The sequence below is a fragment of the Fukomys damarensis genome, unplaced genomic scaffold, assembly GCF_012274545.1.
Source record: "Fukomys damarensis isolate Sample0158 unplaced genomic scaffold, DMR_v1.0_HiC HiC_scaffold_1, whole genome shotgun sequence".
NCBI classification, from domain to species: domain Eukaryota; kingdom Metazoa; phylum Chordata; class Mammalia; order Rodentia; family Bathyergidae; genus Fukomys; species Fukomys damarensis.
In genome coordinates this window covers 52,107,216-52,116,625 of record NW_022900913.1, presented here as the reverse complement: position 1 = coordinate 52,116,625, position 9,410 = coordinate 52,107,216, and the positions used below count along the sequence as shown (strand labels likewise).

The window sequence follows — 9,410 nt, the reverse complement described above, 5'->3', positions numbered from 1 at the left end:
ATTTATTGCTTGATTTTAAAATTTTTATTTAATTTATTTCAATCTACTTGAGGTGTGCTTGTTTCATGCATATTTCTTCCGGTCTTTATTCTTTTTATTCTTTTTAATTAAACATAATTTATTATTATAGTGTGCTATAATATGAAAATATTAATCTTTTAATGCTGCTATTCATTATGTCTTTAGTTTCTCACCTATTTTGTGTCATTTACTTGAGAAAGCTCAGTGTCAGAAATACTATACTTATCTGTGGAATCCATGGGTACCCATGGTGAGTAGTGTCATTGTGTAAGTGCCTCAGGATTATCACTGGCACTGGAACACATATATATTAATTTTCAGTTTTGAGAATCTTGAACTTCTAAGATGGTAGTGTAAACTTGAACCCCACACTGCCGCATGGAACAGACCTAGAGCATACATTCTTCAGGCACTCAGGCCTAGGTGGATGAGCTTTCCCATTACCTTTCTGTATCAGGAACATAAATATTGCAGTCTTATACTTTAAGCTCTGTTTTTCATGGTTTATAGCTCTTCCCACATGGGTTTACAAGGTTTATTCTGCTGTCTTGAGGACTTTCAAATAAAATCTCCCAGAGCACGTGATCTGTCACATGCACATACACACGTGCACACACTGAATTAATACTCAGCTATATCTCATGAGATTCTGCTCAGACCTTGAATAAAATACAGGAGTGGCAAATGCACAATTTCTGAAGCCTGACTTGCCTGGTGCCTTCAAGGAGCATTAGGTCTTGGGGGACATTATAAGGAATTTGGGTTTTTACTCTAAGTATTTTGGAAAGCTATTAGTGGGCTATGAGTGAGGAAATGTCATAATCAACATTATATGTTTAGGGAATCTTTCTGGTTACTTTTCAGAGGACTGATTTGTTGGAGACACAGCAGTGGAGACCTCAAGCAGGCAGTTGAAAATATGAATATTGAGCTCAGGAGAGAAACTATATTTGAATGCATAAATTAGAATCATCAGAGTATGGATGATATTGAGTGAGGAGCCAGGTGAAGTAGCTTCTAGTGAGTGTGGGAATCAGGGACCCAGAAGTCTTCCTTGTGGCATCCATTGATCACTGATTTATCTGCTTCTCATCATAGTCAGACTTATTCTTATCCCTCATTCTGTCCTCAGCTCCCTCCAGTCAGATGCCCATCCCTACCAGTCTACTGAATCTGCACCTTTTCAGATCACCAAACTGCCCTTGAAGCACCAACTCAATGGGTTTAGTAAAGGGACAGTAATAGGGAAGAGAGCTAAAAAGAACTACAGCAATGCCAAAGTAATAAGACTCCAATAGGAAAGTCTCTTGACATAATAAGGGTGAAAGTTTAAAGTATCAAGAAGGGTTGGCAGATTCAGCAAGCAGTGGTGCTGGACTAGAGCAGTGTGGGTAGCTTCAGGCACATACAACCAGGGCCTCGGCCCAATCCCAGTTTCTTGGGCACACAAGCCCAGGCCAAAGACCCACCCAGAAAATAGCTGCACAAGCAACAGCCAGAGGACTGCTGTGATACCATTAGTAAGTGCAGGAAGACTTTAGCCAGAAGCCTGCTCAAACAACAGGGACTGGATTGCACATTCTCTAGCCATAGGATCTCCCAGACAACAGCTACTTAGGGGAGCAGACCCTAACCAGAGGCATGCCTAGATACTATCCCAAGTGTGCACAGGCCCCAGCCAGAAGCCCCCCAGACAACAGACCAGATCAGGGATCTATAAGGTAACCATTCTGAACCCAGGAATTGGTGCCCTGGTGAGCAGAAGAAAACAGGCTGCTTAGTAGCTTGCTGAGAATTGAGGACAACACGTGAGCACACAGTTCCCTCAACAAAGGCATAGCAGGTTGCATCTGTTGAAATGAAAAGACATGTAAACAAGTCTCAAAATCAAACTTCAAAATTACCTAAGGCAACCCCAGAGGACAATGAGATAGAACAACCTGATGTGCAAGCACCTGAATTCCCTGAACTAGCAATGAAAGAGGATCTCAAAAAATGAAATCAGAAATCATTTCTCAGATAACAACAGAGATTGTGCTCATAGTACAAGACATGTTAATGATTCTACATCAGACACAGATTAAAAAAAAATAGAGAAGCTGAGAAACATGATGGAATCCCAACATAGGAACTGAATGGAATCCATAAAACAGATACAAACAGAATTCCAGGCAATTGAACACTCTATTGAAAGTTTATAAAAAAGAACAAGCCAATGTGAGGACAGGATATCAGATCTAGAAGACAGGATTGCAACTAATGATCAGGAAAAGAAAAAAATACTTAAAATTAGTAAGGAACCATGAGAAATCAATCAAGCAGCTGCTAGATGGAACAAAGAAGAATAGCACAAGACTTATCAGAGTCAAAGAAAAAACAGGAGAGTGCAGGTAACAAAAAACAACTGCTTACAGAAGTAATGACAGAAAAAAAACCTCTCATGTATGGGAAAAGAACTTGACATACAAATAAGTAAGGCATATAGGACTTCAACTAGCCATGATCAAAAAAAATCTACACATAGCCATACAATAGTTAAGATTCCAGAAACCCAACAGAAGAACAAAATTGTATAAGCAGTTAGAGAAAATAAGTAAATCACATACAAGGAAAGCCCATCAGAATCACAGCAGACCTCTCAACACAAACCCTAAAGGCAAGAAGAGCATGGAGTGACATATTTCAAGCCCTCAAAGAAAACAACTTCCAATCCAGATTGATGTACCCTGCAAAACTATATTTCAAAATTGATAGAGAAATAAGATACTTTCATGACAAAGAGTACCCAATGAACATCATGAATATGTAACCAGCACTTCAAAAATTTTTGAACAATATCCTAGGAAAAGAAAATGAAGATCACAACCCCAGGAAGCCCGGCAGAATGAAGCCCAGCAAAATGAAGCAGAATGAAGATAAGAAATTAAATGCAAAGGGGAAGAATCCAACAAAAAGAAAAGGTCATGAGAAGGTAAGTCAATACATATCAGTTATAACCATCAAAATTAATGGTCTCAACTCACCAATCAAAACAAACAGAAGAATGGGTCAAGAAGCAAGATCCAGCAATATCCTGCATATAAGAAACACACTTAATTCAAAAATAAATTCATAAACTGAAAGGCAAATAATGGAAAAAATACTCCAAGTGACAGTAACCCCCTCCCCCCCAAGAAGAAGCAGGAGTAGCTACCTTCTTTCCAGATCAAATGGATTTCAAACCAACACTGATTAAAAGAGACAAAGAAGGCCTCTGTGTCCTTGTGAAGGGAAAAATCAAAGAGGAAGAGATGATGATCATAAACATATATGCACCGAATACTAGTGTATCCAACTATATAAAGCAAATACTAACAGACATAAAAAATCATATCAACACTAATACAATAGTAGTTGAGGATCTCAGTACCACCACTGTCACAAATAGATAGATGCACTAGCAAGAAAATAAACAACTCAATCAAACTTTTGAACAAATGAACATAACAGATGTTTACCGAGTGTTCCACCCCCCAAAATCAGAGTATAAAATTTTCTCAGCTGCACAGGGGTCATTCTCCATAATAGACAACACACTCACTCATAGAGCATATTTAAGTAAGTGCAAAGGAATTGAAGTTATCCCCTGTATATTATCAAAACATAGTGAGATGAAATTGGAGTTTAATAAAAAGGAAATCACAAAAATTTCATAAACACATGGAAATTGAATGACACACTTCTGAATAACCAGTGGATCACACAGAAAATTAAAGAAAGACAGTTTCTACAATTAAATGACAATGTCAATACAACATATCAGAATCTATGAAACACAATGAAAGCAGTCTTATGAGGGTATTTCATAGCAGTGAATACTCATACTAGGAAAATAGACTGAGCTCAAACACAACCTGATGCTGAAAATCAGTCTTTTCAAAAAAGATGAGCATGACAAACCCAAAGCTCATTCAAGGGAGGAAATTACAAAGAGTAGACCACTAATCAATGCAGTGGAGAATAAGTGAACAATACAAAAAATCAAGCCAAGAGTTGGTTCTTTGAAAAAATAAACAAAATTGACTGAAAAACCCTTAGCCCACCTTATCAATACTTACTTCAAGAAAATATATACCTATATGATGGAAAACAGAAGAAATTGACAGATTCCTAGATATGCCTGAATTACATATGAACAACGAACACCTAAGAATTCTAAGCAACCCAGTATCAATCAATCAAATTGAAAATTCACTAAAAAACTTACCAACTAAGAAAAGCCTGGGCACTGGTAGCTTCACTGCTGAGTTCTACAGGACATTTAGAGAAGAACTATTTCCAAAACTGTTTGAACTCTTCAGTGAAATTGAAAAGGGAGCAATACTCCCAAATTCATTCCTGCAAACAAGCATCACCTTGATCTCCAAATCAGGGAAAGGCCCAACCAAAAAAGAGAACTATACGCCAAACTCATTAATGAACATAGATGCAAAAATCCTTAATAAGACATTGGCAAATAGAATGCAGAAGATCAATAAGAAAATCATACACCCTGACCAGTGGGATCAATTCCAGGGATGTGGGGGTGGTTCAATATATGCAAATCAATAAATATAATACACTGTATTAATAGAACTAAGGACAAAGACCATATGATCATCTCAAAAAAAATGCAGTAGGGCTGGGAATTTAGCTCAGTGGTTCCACTGCTTGACTCAAAAAAAAATGCAGAGAAAGTGTTCGACAAAATCTAACATGCTTTCATGATAAAAACCCTACAAAAAAATTGGAAGACAGTCTCTTCCTCAACCTGATAAAGCCATCTATGAAAAACCAACAGCCAATATCATACTAAATGGTCAAAAAGTGAAATCATTCACACTAAAATCAGGGACAAGACAATGATGTTCTCTGTCACTTCTCCTGTTCATTGTAGCTTTGGAAACATTAGCCATAGCAATTGGACAAGAAAAAGAAATAAAAGGAATAAAGATAGACAATGAAGAAGTTAAATTGTCACTATTTGCATACAGTACGATACTCTATATAGAAGATTCCAAGAACTCCACCAAGTCTTGTAGGCTTAATCAAATTTAGTAAAGTAGCTGGATATAAGGTCAATTCACAAAAATCAGTGGCTTTCCTGTATATGAACAAGAGACTCACTGGGAGAGAAATGGGGCAAATAATTCCTTTCACAATAGCACCCACAAAATTGAAATACCTAGGAATCAACCTAATGTAAGAAATCAAAGACCTCTACTCTAGAAACTGTAGCACTCTGATAAAAGAGATCGAAGATGATATTAAAGAATGGAAAGACATCCTTTGCTCCTGGGTAAGAAGAACCAACATAGTGAAATTAGCCATACTTCCAAAACTGCTATACAGATTCAATGCAATCATGATTGAAATCCCAATAGCATACTTTACATTGAGAAAATAATCTGAAAATTCATTTGGAGTAAGAAGAGGCCTAGCAAAAGCAATTCTAGGCAACAAAGACAAGGTAGGGAGTATCACAATCCCCAACTTGAAACTATACTACAAAGCCATTATGATTAATAACAGCAGAGTACTGTTAAATAAACAGATCTGAGGACTAGTGGAACCTATTAGAAAATGCAGAAACAACTCCAGACACATTCAGCACCCTCATCCTTGACAAAGGAGCCAAACAATCTCACTGGAGGAAAGATAGCCTCTTTAAAAGTGGTGCTGGAAAAATTTGGTTTTAACTTGCAAAAGGTCAAAACTAGGCCTATATCTCTCACTGTGCACCAAACTAAAATTAAAATGGATTAAAGGTCTAAAAATTAATACAGAAACACTAAACTGGCTGGAAGAGAGGTTAGGTAGAACTCTTGAAGACATTGGTGTGGGAAAAGATTTTATGAACAAAACCTCAGTTGCATGTGAACTAGCACAAAGAATCAACAAGTGGGATCTCTTACTAAAAAGCTTCTGCCTGGGGATTTAGTTCAGTGGTGCCACTGTCTGCCTTGCAAGCACAAGATTCTGAGTCTGCACAGCAAGAGAAACCACCAACAGCGTGAAGAGACAACCCATAATGTGGGAGGAAAAAATTTACTAGCTATTCCTCTGACAAAGATCTACTATCTAGAATATGTAAGGAACTTAAAAATATCAGACCTCCCAAATTTAAAGATCCACTCCAAAAAATGGGCATCTGAAATGAACAGACATTCTCAAGCAAAGAAATAGAAATAGGAAATAAACATATGAAAAAATGTTCAGTATCACTGTTCATGGAAGAGATGCAAAGGGAAACAACGCTGAGATTCCACCTCACTCCAGAAAGTATGGCTGCTATCTATCAAAAAATGTTGGGGAAAAAGAAGCCCTGTTCCACTGCTGGTAGGAGTGTAGACTCGTGCAACCACTATGGATATCAGTATGGAGATACCTCAAAGAACTAGGATTAGAAGTCCCATTTGACCCAGCTAGTCCTTTGCTGGGTATCTTCTCAAAAGAATTAAAGGAATCATACTACATTGCTATATGTACACCCATGTTCACAGTAGCATAATTTCTAATAGCTAAAACTTGGAAACAGCCCAATTTCCCATCAACTTGAGACTGGGTAAAGAAAATGTGTGTGTGTGTGTCACTTTTTAAAATCAAATGGATTAACAAGATGTGGTTTTTCTATAAAATGGAGTACTTCTCAGCCATAAATAATGAGAAACTAGAGACATTTATAGCTAAGTGTATGTGCATTGAGGCTATACTCAAGTGAAATAAGACACACTTGAGTACTGAATAGTTTCTCTGGTGTGAAAAACAAAGTGTAAATAAGGATCAAAATGTGTAATTGATATTGTGAAGTAGCAAGAAAATATCTAAAGAGGAAGTGGGAAAGGGAAAGGAAAGGAAATCAAGGAAAAGAAAAAAATGTGAAAATAGAAAAAACTGGAAACAAAGTCTTTGTAAATAGGGGTGAAGGGGGTGAAGTGAGGACAGGGATATGGGGAAAAATAAGAACCAAGATATATCATGTAAAGGTACAAGATCCCAATGATAAATAACTGTGTTGTTCTAATAGCTAAAACTTGGAAACAGCCCAATTTCCCATCAACTTGAGACTGGGTAAAGAAAATGTGTGTGTGTGTGTCACTTTTTAAAATCAAATGGATTAACAAGATGTGGTTTTTCTATAAAATGGAGTACTTCTCAGCCATAAATAATGAGAAACTAGAGACATTTATAGCTAAGTGTATGTGCATTGAGGCTATACTCAAGTGAAATAAGACACACTTGAGTACTGAATAGTTTCTCTGGTGTGAAAAACAAAGTGTAAATAAGGATCAAAATGTGTAATTGATATTGTGAAGTAGCAAGAAAATATCTAAAGAGGAAGTGGGAAAGGGAAAGGAAAGGAAATCAAGGAAAAGAAAAAAATGTGAAAATAGAAAAAACTGGAAACAAAGTCTTTGTAAATAGGGGTGAAGGGGGTGAAGTGAGGACAGGGATATGGGGAAAAATAAGAACCAAGATATATCATGTAAAGGTACAAGATCCCAATGATAAATGTAACTGTGTTGTTTGCTTTAAATGTACCAATAAACTTAACAGGGAAAAAATTTAAAAAAGAATTGAGTACTACTTAGTCATAAAGAGTGAGAAATTAGAGGCATTTATAGCTCTTTGGATGAACATTGAGGCCATACTTATAAGGGAAATAAATAGAACACACGTGTAAATAGCAAATAGTTTTTCTGGTGTGAGAAACTGAAAGTGTAACTAAAAATCTAAATGTATAATAGACAAGGTCAAATAGAAGAGATACAAAAGGGAAGAGGAAGTGGGAGGGGCAGGAGAAAGGAAAGAAGGGAATGAAATTAATATGAAAAATGAAGAAATGGATACAAAGTCTTTTTAAATAGGGAGGGGTGGAGGTATTGAAGGGAGGGCAGGGGGATCGGGAAAAAATAAGAACTAAGATGGATTACATAAAGGTGCAAATTTCCAATGATGAATGACATATCGTATACCTGAAATGTACCAATAAAATTAATTTTTTAAAAGAAGGATTTACACTATATCTGACATAAAAATCTTCAGATACCTGAGTCTGACCTTAGATTCCAACCATTTGTCTGTGTTTCTTATCGTAAATTCCTGGGGTCCCCAAGGCAAAGATCTGCTTCAAGTCCCTGTTGCCTTCCTCTAGCCTGGTAGATCACGTGCTAGCTATTGCCAAGTCTTTCAGACCTACTTTCTGCTTGCTAGATTAAATCTCACTTCTGTATCCTACACTGATTATGTTTCTTTTCCTTATACTTCTTATGAGGTTGTAGTCTTAATTTTCCTCTTCTCTAATGTTTTTATACTATAATTAACGAAGTTCTGATCAGCCATGCCTTCTGTATGACACTATCCAACTCCTTATCCTTTACCAATATCCTGTAGTTTCTGGAAGACAGCTTAGAAGCACAGAGTTAAATCCAAGGCAGTTCTCTATAAGAATTAGAAAACCTTGAAAGATCTCTAGACTTTGTGTAATACATGCCTTGTGATTGAGCCAAGTCATACTTCAGTAGACTGAAGTCTTAACCCTATAATTAAGTATATGCTCTCATATATTTTCTAGGATTTATAGAAGCAGTTAAGGAAGTAGGAAGGGAATCACTGAGAACTCAGTAATAAAGTATTTTTTTATATCTTTTAGTAGGAATGCTGGGCCAAAGTTTTGTAGACAGGAACACTCATTTGTCAAAGCTCCCTTCCTAATGCTTGGAAAAGCAATAGCCAACAATTCCATAGCAGGAATTGATAGGAGTGGGAAAGCAAATGGCATGATACTTGAAAACCAATATCTCTACTTCATTATTTTTGGACCTATCCTTCGATGTATATTTATTGATTATAGTCTATTGATTATTTAAAACGTTATGGGTGAAACTGTGTCGTCCTAAAACTTGTAAATTGGAATTCTGACCCTAAGTATGTCAAAATAGGATCTTACTTGGAAATAGTTATTGAAGATGTAATTCAGATAAGATCATACTAGATAGAATTAGCCCTAATCTAATACGACGTGTGTCCTTTTGAAAAGGGAAAATTTGGACACAGATGTACACAGGAAAATGCCATGTAAAGATAAAGGCATAATCTACAAGGAATGAATACTGACAATTTCTATCAAATAGTCATGAGCTAGGAGAGTGATAGGACAGATTCTCTTGCATCCCTCTGAAAAACTCAATGGACCTTGGAATTCTAGCCTCCAGAACAGTGAAAGAATAAAGGTCTTTTGTTTAAGCCACCCATTTTTATGGTATTTTATTATAGTAGTCTTCAAAAACTAATACAAAGTTTGAGCAGACACAAATTACATTTGCCACAATATTTTAATAATGTTTTCAGTATTGCATTAATAAAAGTAA

General features: G+C 36.5%; 1 pseudogene; it reads right to left on the bottom strand.

The window, feature by feature from the left end:
• Positions 1-260, bottom strand: part of LOC104871448 — a 2,799-nt pseudogene extending 2,539 nt beyond the window's left edge.
• Positions 261-9,410: the final 9,150 nt, after the last annotated feature.